Source organism: Musca autumnalis, unplaced genomic scaffold (genome assembly GCF_047663935.1).
Source record: "Musca autumnalis isolate F117 unplaced genomic scaffold, ASM4766393v1 scaffold_3, whole genome shotgun sequence".
NCBI lineage: Eukaryota > Metazoa > Arthropoda > Insecta > Diptera > Muscidae > Musca > Musca autumnalis.
The window spans coordinates 200414415-200430521 of NW_027411866.1; the positions used below are offsets into that span (position 1 = coordinate 200414415).

A 16107-nucleotide genomic window follows, 5' to 3' on the forward strand; every position below is an offset into this window, starting at 1 on the left:
ATGCAGGTGGGTAAATTGTTTATTTTATTTATTCGTTTATTTGTTTGAACATTTTCGTTATATTCTCAATGTTTGTTTATTTCTAATTTTTTCATTATCAAAATGTTTATATTAATTAAAATGTTTAGTATAACAACATTATTTCGTACATACGTAAACCTTTCATAATATTATTATGGCTAGTGTCACAGAAAAACATGATTGTACAAAATTTTGTATAATAAAATTTGACTTTCGTTTGTTATTGCAACGGAGGAGGTTATTGTTCTTGGCTAACTGAATGCTGAACGCTGTGCCGTGCACCTACCCACCTTCGGTTACTTGTGTGTGCATATGGCTCAAAGATTAGAAATGCAAATAAAAGTGTATATTATAGATAACGTTAATTAGGTTATTGACTATATTACATGGTAAATGTGTTGATAATGTTGAAATAACCAAATAAACAATTTGGAATGAAAATTCTACTAATTTTACAAAAACGAAACTAGTTCTAGAGAAAATGTTTACCGATCTTGTGTGTTTCCAAAAAAGATAGCTTCGTTAGTAATTCAACCTGTGCTGATGTTGACGACCCTTGCAATTGTTTGAAGGGCCGCGATCAGGACTCGGAATCTTCGCTGAATGTATAATGCACATCCTATACTAATGTAAAGGGTGCCACCGTGGTGCAATGGTATGCACACCCGCCTTGTACGCTAAATGTCGTGGGTTCAATTCCCAGGCCAGACAACATCAAATTTTCAACGGTGGCAAAATACCCCTCAGTAATGTTGGCGACATTTCCTGAGTATTTCAGCCTTGAAAAACTTCTCCACAACTGGTGTCTTAGGACCCTCCGTTCGGACTCGGCAATAAACAGTAGGTCCCATATCATTGAGCTAATATGAATAGGAGTGCACTCATTGATATGAGAGAAGTCTCCCTTGTCCCATCTGGGATGTTTGTGGAACAATTATTATAGAAACATAAAATTATTGCCTAAACCATTGATGTTATTTTAGCTACACTTCCTGGGTATTACAGCCATGTAAAGCTTTCCTGCAAGTGTCGTCGAGCTGCATTCTATGCGATCATTAGGCAGTGGAATTTTATGCAATCCCTACTTTTGGTCCGATTAATGTAAAATTTTGGGGATGGGCATATTTGTGGTTTCTGATTAAGTTGCAATCGAAATATATCACATATACAAAAATATGCAAAATGCATAAATTATACATATATTATTTTTTGCATACGCAAAATTTATGCATTTTACATATTTTCGTATGCAAATATTTCAATAATATCTTCAAAAATGTTCAAGTGTACATTTTTTTCTGTTTAAAATTCTCTTCAGACAAGTCAATAAAATAGAGAAGTGTATAACCACAGCCACGACCTTCAAAACACCGAAAATCAGCAGGTGTTGTTTTATGGGGGCTAAATAGAGGCCTGGACCTATACCGACAAATTTCAGGTGGAAAGTTTTATACCCACATCGAAGATTAAATACCAAATTTCAGTCATTTTGGTGGGACATTGAGGTCACAACCTTCAAAATAACGAAAATCGAGAGGTACCGTTCTATGGGGGCTATATGAAGACGTGGACCTATACCAACAAATTTCCGGTGGAAAGTTTTATACCCGCAACGAAGGCTTAATACAAGATTTCAGCCATTTCAGTGGTATGTTGAGTCCACAACCTTCAAAATACCGGAAATCGGGAGGTACTGTTCTATGGCAGCTATATGAAGACGTGGACCTATACCTACAAATTTCCGGTTGAAAGTTTTATACCTCCAAGGAAGACTAAATACCAAATTTCAGTCATTTCGGTGCGATATTAAGGCCACAACCTTCAAAAAGCCGAAAATCGGGAGGTACCGCTCTATGGAAGCTATATGATGTTTTAGACCTTTGCGGAAAAATTTCGGGTGGAACGTTTTTTACCACCAACGAAACAAAATTTCAGGCTTTTCGGTGGAATATTGGGGCCGTAAACTTCAAAATACAGAGAATCGAGAGGTACTGTTCTATGGGGGCTATATAGGACCCTCAGCTTTCTCACAGATTTTCATTCACTATCAAAATGTGAGTTCATCCCACACTGTCTCGCACTGTGATCGTCCTTGGTAGGATGGATATTACCGTGACTTGGTTGAGCGAAAAATGACCCGCAACTGCATATATTTATAGGATCGAAAACTATTATTGGGAAATATGATTTTTTAAATTAAAAGATTGAATGTAATTTTATTAAAATAAAATATTTGAAAATATCAATTTTTAAAAAAAAAATAAAAAAATATATTTTTTTAAATTAGAAAAATTAAATTTTTTAATAAATTTAAAAAAATAAATAATCCATAAATAATAAAAAAAATAATTTTTTAAAAAAATTTAAAAAAATTAAATATTTTGATATATTACAAAAAAAAATAATAAACTAAAAAACTAAAGACTATAGTTTGGATCCCCGCCTTACCCCTTGGCGAACAATGCCAAGATTTTTCCTCTGACAAATTCGTGGTTTTAAAACATTAAAATTTTGAAAGAAAAAAACAACATTGCAACAGCTATCCCAATAAAAACGCCACCCATGTTCAATTTTTCTCAACTGTGCATTTTACGGACATGTCTATGATCGTTTTGAAATTTTTAAAGGAGGTATTCTTTCTGCCTCATATTACGACAGTACAATATTTATCGGTAGTAAGTCCATACAGGGCAATAATCTTTAAGGGAGTTCTCGTGTTGGTTCAATCTTTACACATCGTAATAGGTTTTCCAAACTTATGTTATATTCCAAGATAAACTACATCTTCTTCTTCTGGTACTTCATTCACAAATGTTCGTAAGAGTAGGTTCTGACCTGTTCGAGGATAAATTTTTAACTTTATTTCGGATGTTTTTAAACATGGACTATAGCCGTCCTCTTTTTCGGGTACCTTCCCCCAAAGCTTCAAATATTTATGCTTTATAACAAATTCAGTCGTGTTCGCGGATAAATTTTGAACTTTATTTCGGATAATTCTTGCAGTACTCATTACAGCAGTAATATTTTGGAAAAAACCTATACTGGATTTGCTTCTTTTAATTATGTCACAGGCTGAGGGTATATCTCAAAGCCGACTGATATTTTTCAATTTTTATACCCTCAGCATTTATACACTTTCATACGGGCAAATTGAGCCTCATCGAAGTAATGGTTTTACATCCCAAGTATGTTTGGACAAAATCCGTTTTAGAAAATTTGGAGTCGATTTAGCAATGTCCGTCCGTCTGTATGTCTGTCTGACTGGTTGGTGCGCACGATAAGTCTCGAACAGATGAACCGATTTGGTCCAAAATTTTGATTTCGTAATATTTTGTCCAAACTTGAAGTTCGAAGATGGGTTATATCGGTCCACTCCTTCCGGTACCTCCCCCACAAAAGTTCGAAAATGTTCTTGAAGGGCATAACCGATTTGGTCCATACTTTGCACATCGTGAAACTTATAACAGACTTAGATGAGGTTTCAATATGGACTCAATCGGTCCACTCCTTCGGGTACCTCCCACACAAATTTTCGGATAAGTTCAGTTTAGGGCCTGCTCTCGAATCGCTTTGATTTTTGTTATAGCAACTATTATTCACTGACACCCATACGATGGTATAAGTTTCTTCAGGGGCAAGTCCATACTTCCTAAGAAAATAGCCTGAAAGGTGCAAAAAAAAACCTATGACGTCGTGCGTAGTGGTTGGAGCGCAAGATAACTCTCGATTCGGTCCAAATTTGGCCTTCGTAATATTTTGTCCAAACTTAGTTTAAGTTCGAAGATAAGCTATATCGGTCCACTCCTTCAGGTACCTCCCCCACAAAAGTTCAAAAATTGTTCGCACCATAACTCTTGAAGGTAGTGGCCGATTTGGTCCATACTTTACGCATCCGAATATATCTAGCAGATATAGAACAGGTTCGAATACTGGCTATATTTGTCCACTCCTTCGGGTACCTATCACACAAAATTTCGGAAAAGTTCACTTTAAGACCTTCTCTCGAATCACTTTGTTTTTTGCTGAAGCAATTTGCATTCGCTGCTTTAACTACGACGGTAACATTTTTTAGGGTCAAGTCCATACTTCTTTAGAAAACAACCCTAAATGTGTAAAAATGCCTATTGCGCCATATGCAGTGGCTTGAGAGCACGATAACTCATAAACTGATCAACCGATTTGGTCTAAAATTTGGCCTTCGTCATATTTTGTCATAGTTTCAGTTCGAAGATAAACAATACCCGTCCACAACTTATGACTCCCAAAATAAGATCCACTTCCATAATGGACTATGTCGGTCCATTCCTTTAAGGACCTCCTCTGCAACACTTTTGAACTTTAATCCTAATCCACATTTTAAATGTCCAAAAAAGGCCACAAAATACTGAAAAGATTCTAAATATATTCGATCTGACCGTAGATGAAAGCTTCAATTCACATAGGCTGAGGGTATATCTTTGTCGGCAAACCCGACTGATATTTTCAATTTTTTGTCTCGTATTTGCTTAACTTCTTTTTAAAACGAATCATTTTCAATGAAAACTATCCTTTGCAATAATTTAAAAAAAAACAGCTCAATTTTTATTTCACATATGTATGTACAAATAAGCGGTTTCTTTGAAATTTCTACAAGTTCTTCTGCATTTTATTTGCTATTCGTCGTTTATTTCCTTCTGTTTACTTCTATTAAATGCCGATTTAATTTTTTATAACATTTTTGTTCTTATGTTCCTCTTTGAAATTTAATTTGTCCTGCTTTATGTTTTCTGCTCAATGAATATTCAATTCCCTTTTTATGAATTGAAGGTAAATGGGACTAAAAGGTGGAGTAGAGAGGAACGATTGAATCCTGCGCACAAAGTATTGCAATTCTGAGTACTCTCAATAACATAAAAAAACTCTCCGAAACATTTCTCTCCTTTTGAATTACTTTCCAAAGTGCAAATGAAAATTTGCAATGGTTTCGAAGAGCTAATAAAAACTTATTGAAAGGGTAGAATTTATTGAAAATAATTTTATAAAATATTTCTTATGTACCTATCAGATGTATTTCATTTCTTTATTTTAATAATAATTATTTTATTTTCTATGGTTGTTTCTGTCTATCGGTGATTTCTTTGTTTCCTTTTTTCCATTTTTAAAAATAACCACCTTCTTTGTGCTGTTTTTATATTCTTTGGTTGTCGATTTTATGTTTTTTGTTGCTATTGTTGTAGGTCTGTCTTTTATATTTTATATGATTGCAAATTTTGTTGCTTTTGGTTTCTTTTTTCTTCTTGTTCTTCTTATTCAGTTGCTGGCTATTTATTTGCTGCTCTGTTGTAGCTACTACTTGTTGTTCTTGTGTTGCCTGAATGACTGACTGGCTGGCTGGCTGTTTCCATTCAATTGAGAATTTCTTTGTTCTATAAGTAGCTGTGATACCTGTACATACATATATATATTTGCAAATCGACCTCCCCCAAACCGTCCGTCTCTATACATACATATGTATATGCATCTCATCATATTTATTTTGATTTCAATGGCATACAAATGCAACAAAAATTTCCAATGCATTTTGTGATTAGATTTGAATACACGAAGGGCATATTTTTGGCATGGAGGGGTATTGATAGGCTTCTTGGTCTATCAATTGACAAACGATTAATAAAAGGTATGGAAAAGTATAATTTGATACTGCATTCGCCTTTGTTTCAAAGACCCATTTTTATTTTGTTTACTTTAAAAATAAACAAATCTAAGCAAATAAACATTAATGTTCAAATAAAACTGAATAACACTGTTAAAGAAATTGCATCATCCACATGGAATAAATCGAATTTCAAATAAAAAGGGGGAATTACAAATTATTTTATGGTTAAATCTAGATCCTATAAAGTGAACAAATAAAAAACATAAAGATAAAAATTTTTGTATATAACCGGAATTATTGTTGCATTGGCATAATTGTTATTTCAGAATTATTCTTGTACTCTGTCTGGCTTGCTGATTTGCACGATAACTCTCGAACGGATCAAACGACCAACAAAATTTCGCCACAACAACGCCTAAAAGTTCAAAATTTTGTTTAGATTCAGTTTAAGGCCGTTTGAGGATAGTTTTAAATTCTTAACGAAGATACTTCTTGTGGTCCATGCTTCCTGACATAATAACCCAAAAGCTTTAATCATAATGTGGCCAACTAAACCATGGGACAACCATGTTAGTCCTTCTCCGCAGAAGTAATTTATTACCAAAACGTCCACATTTATTCGAAACGATCAAATACCCCATACGATTCTATATTTTTGTCGGTAAGTTCATAGATCCGAAAAAGACCAATTCTGAAAATCCCTTAAATATTTGGTATTCAATCTGTTCATGGCTGAAAGTTCCAACTCACGCAGTCTGAGGGCATGCCACTGTCCACAAAGACGACTGATCACGTTTTAATTGTTTAAAGTCAAAAAATAAAATGTTTCAAATAACAAAAATGAATTTTTTCAAATTACAACTCAAACAATTCGAATAACATCTTGAGAAGGTGTAGATTTTTTTCAAGTGTATTTACCAGAATAGCCATAAACAAGGGTTATTAATTCTAGCTATAACGGAATATAACACATTGACATCATTTCAATTTATTAAAAACCAGATATGAAAATTTCAAGGAATATCGGTTATTGACTCAAATCCAAATCATTTATGCGATTAAAAAGAATTAACTTGAAATATACTTTGGTGACTGCAGTAATTAGGTGTTGAGAACACAGTTATTATATCCGATCCTATTTTCACAATTTTTTGTGGGATTTGTTTTTTATCCACAACAATGAATTGGAAAAATTTATTCATCGATTGGACCATAAAATTTTCTTGAGAAGCCGGAAATTTTACTGACCAAAAGTTTTAGAGTTGAAAAAAATATTTGGTTTAAATATTTTAAGCTTCTTGAAGAAAAATAGAACAACGTGGGCCAAAAATTAACACGTTATGGACCAAATACTTAACACGTGCCTTAACACTTTGAGGACCAAAACTGAAAAGTCTTTTTAATTGCAAACAATTTCCGATCATCAAGCTTAACTCTAAACGAGAAAATTAATAAAAATCATTAAAAATGATCTTCGCCCTAACAGGCAAAATTTCAAAAAATAAAAAAGTCTTTTATTTGTCCACAGAATTGAAAAAAACAAAACTGATTTGAAATGTAAAAACTATTCTGATGACCATGGGACACACTTTTACTACTATATTCTGTGCATCTGCCAACACTCAAAACTTAAAAAAACATAAATCTTTTGTAAATACCAAACAAAACCTCTCAGAAGTTCGTAACTTAAGAAAGTTTTATATTAGTCGGGTATTGAACTATTCGGCCAACAAATTCTGGTTTTCACACATAACGCTTGGAAATGTGATTATATTTGTTATAGATATTTGCAGAAGAAATGTTGGAACCTTCAACGTGTCACCCTGATACCGAGAGCAGGCCTTAAACAGCACATTTCCTAAATTTTGTGTGGGACGTACCCGAAAGAGTGGTAGAAATTACGATGCGCTTTTTTGGAGCTTTTGGGCCATTATCTCAAGAAGTAAGGAGTTGCCCCTGAAAAAACATGTACCGTCGTAATGGGGAAAGCAAATACAAAGACTGACTCAGATTCATTGCATTTTGTAAACTTCGTCAAAATATTTCAGTTGAACACTCATGCATTGTTCCGCGCTAAAGCGACTAAATACATCGGAAATAAAAATGATACATGTTTGCTTATTACCTACATTAAAAATGCGCAATTATGACGTTTTGAAGTACATAGCTTCACATTTGTGGCGTTATAAAATACAATACTTAAGACATTTTCGGGCATTTGTATAGCATCTGACGATACGGACGTCGGCCAAGTTTTTTCAACAAAAATCAAAGGGATTCGAAGATCAGATTTTGGACCATTTCTGCTGATCCGTTTGACCGTTATCGTGCGCTCCAGCCACTGCACATGGTCCATAAGGATTTTTTTACAGCTTTTCGACCATTTTCCCAGGAAATATTGACGTGCCCCTGAAAAAACGTGTACTGTCGTAATGGGGACAGCGAATACAAATTTTTACAAAAAGAAGCAAAACGATTCCAGAGCAGGCCTTAAACTGCACTTTTGCCAAATTTTCTGTGGGAGGTACTCGAAGGAGTGGACAGATATAGTCAATATTCGAACCTGATCTATGTCCCGTATAAATATTACGATATGAAAAATAAGGACCAAATCGGTCACTGCCTTCGAGAGTTGTGTAGGGGAGGTACCTGAAGGAGTGGACGATATGCCTATCTTCGAACATAAACTATTTTTTGGACAAAATATTATGAACGCCAACTTTTAAAATGAATCGGCTGATCCGTTCGAGAGTTATCATGAGCTCCAGCCACTATACATGCTGTCATAGAGTGCCACGAAGAGCACTCCGCTAAACACTGAGCGTAAATGAAATCAGTGATTATATCACAACAAATGAACTTCGAGGCAATAAATTTACACATACAACACAGGAAAGCCTGAGCCCACAACTGCAACCTTTAGACGGAATAGAGATTTATACCGATGGATCCAAGAGAACCTGAAATAGGAGCATATAAGTTGAAATTATAGTGTCTTTCAAGTCGAAATCTTTGCAACCAGAAGTGATAGTTCGATAGTCAATCGGTTCTTGAATCAGTCAGGTCCTACTCTACCATATCTGGGACAGTTTTGGAATACTGGAACGTCTTGGAGACCCTTAATCAATCGTAACATTGTGTTGCATCCCTAGTTATTGCAACATGGGAGAACATGAAAAACAAATTAATGGGCGCGGAAAATGGGCACCAGGATAAGGCTAACAATATTTGACTCATTGAAAAGACAATCTCACCAATTCCCTCTAAACGTAGAACAACCTCTCCATTTTCTCTATGGAAGTAGGATCTAAAATTAGAAGTAGGAATACATAAGATGGTAGGATAGGACAGCATATTAAGAAACAATATAAGACCCTAAATGCCCCATGAAAAGAAATTGAGTTTTCGTATGTGACAAAAGACCTTTAGAAGGGTCCCCTTGTCAGTTTTTAGGCGTTCGTTGGGTTGTTTCATAAACAAAGGTCACAAAGACTACGAAAAAACTTTTGTGAAGTTTCTAGAGTCACTACTTCTCTCCACAATGAGAAGCCGTTTCCCAGTTGCCGAAAATCAGTATGTATTCCGGAAAATGTACAGTACCACAACAGTATTACACGCCATATCCATGTGTGTAGAGCCACATTAATCAGAACAACGAACATACAAAAATATAATAAAGAAACACTGTTAAAACAACAACAACAACATCATCTCCATACATATCAGTCGAGGACTGAACCAGAACAGACAATGCGACCTAATAGCTATGGTGACACTACCTATCCAGCCTTATTCAGACAGAGAATCTTGCTATCAGGAAAGCTGTAGAATTGGTGAAAGGACTTGAAAGTAATCCTAAAGGGCCAGCGACTATATACGTCGATAGTCAAGAGGCCATCAAGGCTTTCTACGCTCGGACCATCAATTCTCGAGCTATCCTTGTTTGCAGTATAGGTCTGCACGACATATGCAATATCGTTAAACTATATTGGGCTCTGGGTCATAGTAACATATAATGGGAAACGAAGCAGCAGATGAACTAGCTGGAGGCGGCTCTAAGTCTATCGACCTACCAGTTGATAAAACTGTCCGGTCACCAAAGTGCTACTACATCGGCAAATACGAACATGTACACACTGAGGTGGCAGCCGCTGGCCGGAACATTGGTTTTGTGTTGTTCCGGGTCAATCCGGTACGAAGAACGCTGATAGAGTTGCTGAATGTATACATCCCGCCGAGAAATAGCTGTATCCCTGATTATAGGCCTGACATTAGCCCGCTCTTGCAATGTCATAATCGTCTGGTCCTGGGGGATTTTAATGCGCATCATGAGATGTGGCATTCGGCCCTCGGAAACGACCAGAGAGGTACAGCGCTGGCTGAGCAGATTGATAGCTCTACGTTTTGCACGGTCAATGAGGACGCCCCTACCAGAATTAGAGGAGAGCGTCACAGTTCGCCTGACATAACCATCGTGTCACCTGGTCTGACAAATGACGTTACCTGGCAACCCGTCATTTCCCTTGGATCAGACCATCTCCCCATAATTGTCTCCATTAGCAGACCACCCGATTTCATTACCTCTGAATGCACATTCGAATCATAAGAAAGCTGATTGGCCGGGTTTCAGAGAGTTCACCAATCACCGCTTCAGAGAATTGCCAATCCTTCTGATGTTCGGGTAGCGGAAAGGACGTTCCGAGACATCATCAATGCCATATACCTGCTGGTCGATTACCCGAAGTAAGACCAAGTTTCCCTGCAGATTCGACGGGATTAGCAAATGAGCGTGATGAGCTTCGTCGAACCAACCCCGACGACCCCAGAGTCAGGGAGCTGACAACAGGCTGGTCGGCGAACATAAGCAGAACAAGTGGTTAAATCATCTAAAAGAGTGGCAACATTGGAGCCGGTATAAGTAAATTGTGGGGCAACGGTTAAGTCACTCTCAAACCCCGGCAGGAGGATGACCGGACAGAACGTTTGGCGACGTTACGTTGACTGACCCGAAGAGGTGTGCAAGTTACTTTTATCGACAGTTTGTCGAGAACCCCGAGAGTGACAGGTCGAAGAGAAGAGTGTTACGTCGCAATAGATCTCTTCCTGCCGAGGATGAACCATCACAGTTTACAATGGATGATGTTGCGAATGCCATCAGAAACGCTAAATCATCCAAAGAATTGGGCCCTGACGGAATTTCCATGGTAATGTTGAAACAGCTGGATGAGCCGGGAGTGGAGTATCTCACCGAAGTCTGGAAAATGGGCAGGGTTGTCCCGCTACTGAAGCCAGGCAAGGATGCCAGCAAAGGTGAATCGTACAGGCCGCTTTTCGCTTTTGTCACCAGTAGCGAAGACTGATCCTCCCCAGCATTAGAAATACCTATCAAGTTGCCGATCATCAGCATGGATTCCGTAAGCAGCACAGCACGACAACAGCGCTGCACGCCATCTCCACACATATTTGTCGAGGAGTCAACCAGGATCCGCCGTGTGATAGAACAGTGATGGTGGCGCTTGACTTATCAAAAGCCTTTGATACTGTCAAGCACTCCACGCTGTTCGAGGACATCGAGCAGACAACACTCCGGCCAAGTCTGAAACATTGGATAATCAACTGTATGTGTGGTCGCCAGTCGTATGTTGAATTCAGGAACAAGAAATCCAAGCCCCGTAACAGGGAGTTCCCCAAGAAGGGGTGATATCTCCGGAACCGTTTAACCTCTACCTTTCCTTTATTCCGCCCCCTCCAGACGGCATTGAGATCGTAACGTATGCGGTTGATTGCACGATCCTTGCGTCAAAGACTGTGAAAGACTGAACTCCTATTTAACCGATCTTCCACGCGAGGAATATGCAGATATCCGCCACTAAATCGACGGTCACTCTGTTCACCACATGGACGTCGCAGTATAGAAGAGAGTTAAATATCAGGGTCGATGGTAGCTGAATTCCGACCACAAACTGCCCCATAATTCTAGGGGTCACATTCGACACTACTTTTACGTCGTCCTCGCATGCCACAGCTATAAACTGAAATGTAGGAACAAGGTCCTCAAGACCCTAGGCGGCAGCACTTGGGCGCCAGTTTGGTCCCCGAATTTATGTGACACGCAGTGGGATAAGATTCAAATTTGTCAGAACGCCGCCCTGAGAACACCAACAGGCCGCCTCCTCAAATCTACAGTGGACCATCTACATGAGGAGGCAAAGATTCTTCGAGTACGACAACATAATGAGATGCTATCGTTGCAGTACTTGCTCGGATGTTACCGTGCGAGCCATCCCAATCACCATCTGCTGGCCACCGATACACCCAGGCATATCAAGAAGGATATTCATGCTCTAGAGACGGAGGTCCAACAATATAGGAGAGAACCTCTAGATCAACAGGCGTATCAGGCAGGTTTGAACAGAATTCACACGGACACAGTTGCTAAGGCCATAAGCAATTATTGTGAGAATGCAGTCATCGGAGTACATCCCCCATATATCGCAGCTGAAGAGCGTCAGCTGCCACGACAAACCAGAGTAGTTTTGGCTCAATTACGCTCGGGATATTGCAGTCGCCTAAATTCTTATTGAGCGGTAATCGATCGCACCGTGCAAGACATCTGCCCGTATACGACATGGGCCCGCATGATACTAAGCACCCCCCGCCCGCCAAACCTACTCGTCTAACTCGACCCAGAGCCAGATTGAACAGGAGAACGAACATACAAACATAATAATAAAACACTGTTACAACAACAATCACTATGGTTTCGGCTTAATCCGGTACGAAAGAACCAGCAGCCTTGTTCATTAGGGAACAAGTCGAGTTTATGCACTACGCGAACCAAATTTTCTTTAAAAATGTAAATTTTTTTAAATAGCCGGTCTTCGGCCGGGGATTTAAGACTTTCTCCTATGAATAGGAGCTAATTTCGGGCACGGCAACAAAATATTTTTTAAATTCTAAATTTTCCCTTTAACAAGGGAATTTTTGCAACTTCAGAGGCCTACATCTCGGGAATTATGGACTTCCGCAAAAAATTTTATCTATATTTGTGATCAGGGTGACGAGATATAACTGTGATCCGAGCTTAGTGGGTAAAACTCGGCTTATGCCATGTTCTTTAATTACACTGATATGTCCCATCTTCTAATAATATTTTGTCCAAACATACCTAGATCTAGTTCGAAGATGGGCAAAGTTTGGCTCAAAATAACAAACAATACGCTTTGTATTTAGTCCAAGTGATTACACAAATATCCCATTGAATCACACTTTAAACAATTCCTCAGAAAAACGAAACTTAATTAAATAATTCTTTGAACTCACCTTTCAAAGTTGTGTTGTGTGCTTGTCTTGTCCACAGATGATTGGTGCAATTAAAAGCTAATCCATTGCCATTAACAGCTGAGAGATCAAGACACCTTTTGTCGTCGGTCGCAGTAGTGGTCGTCGTTAAGTAGCCACCACACAAGTAAAAAATAATAATTATGACATCCCAAGACGAAGAATGTGTTGTGTAGAATAGAACAGCTGTCGCCAAACTTCCGATCACGAAAGCAACATTGAAACGTTCGTTGCTGGACACAAAGAAAAGAGGGGTGGCTGTGGTTTAAAGAAGGCGTAAACGGGGTTTACTTGGACAAGTTAAACAGGCGATCGCAGCAGTACTTAGTAATTTAATGACAAACAAAATTAAAACAACAACAAATAATGTTGATGAAGATGGTGAGAGGTAATATTCACAAAACACCAGTATATGAGAAGGGGACTGGACTTCACTTGGCTGTTCTTCTTCTCAAACAATTGCAATCATTTATTTGTAGAGAGGAGAAAAAGTGGCACTTAAGTTGCCTGTTGTTGTTGTGTTTGAGAAATTACTGCTGTTGTTTGACGAAAAGGAGACGCAGAAACAAAACAAAAATCATCTGTTTTCAAATGCAATATAAACTTGTTTTGCTGTTTCTTTTTTATTGTTGTTGTTATTAGCTGGTTTATTATTGTTTATTTTTTTCACTTGTTTTTATTTTGTGTTTCTCTTTTCGTTATTTTCCTTAGTTGTCTTTTATTTTTGTTCGTATTATGTTTTATTACGCTGCTTCGTCTTTTGTTTGTTGTTAGAGAGGCAGCAGCTGTTTGATGTTACTGCTCTGTCGTCGCTCTGCCAATTAATGCTGTTGCTACTTGCAGCTAATGTTCTTGTTGTTGTTGCTGTTATTTTTGCTAGTTTTTATTCTTTGTTTTTTTATTTGTGTAAAAATTTTTATTTACATTTATTTTGTTGTATTTCTTTGCCTTTTGTTATGGGGGATTTATATTCTTTCTGTTGTTAATTTAGTATTCCCGAGTATTTATTTCACGGCGACGAGGGTAATGGTGACGATTACGGCAACGTTGATGATGTTCCTGGCCTCTATTGTGCCCTGCCACAGCCACTGCTGTTCACTGGCTGTTCTTGGCCAAAGTCAAAGTCACAACAAAGAGTGGAAAGATAGAGTGCAACCAGCCAGCCAGCAACGATAATAAATAAAGTTGAAACAGGAAGGGACAGCCACAGGGTAAAAAATGACAATGAAGAATATAAAAAACACAGGAGCAGTAAATGCTTCCACTATTTCTGTTCGCTGTGGTGCTTCACAGGGATTTTAAACAAAGCAATCCATATCAGCGAAAAAAGGGATACGCTGATTGATTTTTAACACAAACACACGCTCGGCTTGGCTCGCACAAAACACTGACTTGTCCTTCTCCACCACCTCCTGTTGTTCCTGTTGTATCGCGACGACCGACCGACAATGATGATATGTAAATTTTTCGTTTTATTCTGGCCTGTTTTTCATTTCCTCTGTAATGACCTTCAGTAAGAGCAATAGATGTTGGTTGCTTTTGCTTGGGTTGTAAATGATTGCTTGAGCAGTGACGGAAGGGGTTTCAAATTTATTTTTCAAAAACCTTGACTCATTTTTTTGCACTTTAATTTTTTTATTGACTATAATTTTTTCAAGTTTCCAAAGGATATTTTTTCCAAATTTTATTTGTTTTTATTGTGTGGGAGGAGGTTCGTTTGCAATTTTTTTGTTGGTTTTCCAGATTTTTTCACATTCACATTCGTTTGTTTCACAATCACATATTACGACGTTTCATTTTGTTAATATTCTATTTTTTCGATTTCAGATTTTCACTTTACACACTGCACTCTGCACTTCAGTAGAACGACGAACATTTTTCAATTGAAAGAAATAATTATTAATTTATTTGTTTAATAATAAAAACAGTGGAAAAAATAGACACTTTTGTAAAAAACGAACGAACGAATCTTATCATCTCCTCTCTAGAAAAAATTCTGTTCTACTTCGTTGTTGTTTGAAAACGAACAAAGAAATATTGAGCACAAAATACAATATTTTTTGAGATGAACGACGGACGACGACGTTGAATTGAATGTATACAACAACAGAGCAGAACACAAAATGCAGAGTGGAAGAGCAACGAACAACAATTACGAAATTCTATGTGACCAATTAGACGAAATGTTAACGTATCATTGACGTAGCGTAATGGAAAAGATGATGACGACAGCTGTGGTTTTAAAGGGTTTTTGGGTAAAGCAAAATCTAGACAGTATCTACATTTCACTGAGGGACAACCAGAATTTAGAAAAAACGTTAAAATGGCATCTGTCGGTTGACCCAGTTATATACCTTCAGCCAATGACGGGAAAAATTAAATAAACCCAGAGTTAGAGAGTAGAAAGAGAGAGGTTGATAAGCATTATCCCTTTCGACCTCAACAACTTCTTCAAGGAGGGCTCTGCCACGACATCAGCAGGTCACACCTCAAAGTTGAAGTCTGCCTGCTCTCGAAAGACTGATAACCCGAAAAATACCATTGTCAAAGTAGCCACACTAGTTAACCACCCACTTTCATCAATCATTGGAAAGCTATTTGGCCTAGTTTAAGAGAGTTCACTAATAACCGCTTCAGAGATCTGCCCAACCCTTCTGATATTCGTGTAGCACAAAGGACGTTCCATTGCGCCCGCTCGCCATATTACTCCTGGTCCAATACCCGAAGTGATTTCCCGGCAAAGGAGACGCGATTAGCAAATGAGTGCGATGAGCTTCGTCTTTCCAACCCCAGTGACCCCAGAGTCAGGGAGCTGACACTGGAAGTTAACTGTTTGGTCGGTGAGCATAAGCGGAACAAGTGGCTAAATAATCTGAAGAGTCGCAACTTGCAACATTGCAGCCGGAATAAGTGAATTGTGGGCAACGATTAAGTCAATCTCGATCCCTGGAAAGATTTAAGATAGGACCTCAGCCAAGTTTGAAGACGTTATTCTGACTGAAAATGGGCAGGGTGGTCCCACTACGGAAGCCCGGCAAGGATGCCAGCAAAAGTTAATCATACAGGCCGATTCGCTTTTGTCCACCGTAGCAAAGACCCTTGAGGCCTTA

The 16107-nt window shown here is 38.1% G+C and overlaps 1 protein-coding gene across 1 annotated transcript in view; it reads right to left on the minus strand.

Annotated features, from left to right (window-relative positions):
* The window catches only part of LOC141398700 (uncharacterized), a 112365-nt gene extending 97172 nt beyond the window's left edge, over positions 1-15193 (minus strand). The window contains exon 1 of the mRNA XM_073976271.1: positions 12980-15193. The gene's annotated coding sequence lies outside the window, so the exon portion shown is untranslated. The remainder of the gene's footprint in view (positions 1-12979) is intronic.
* Between the last annotated feature and the right edge of the window lie 914 nt (positions 15194-16107).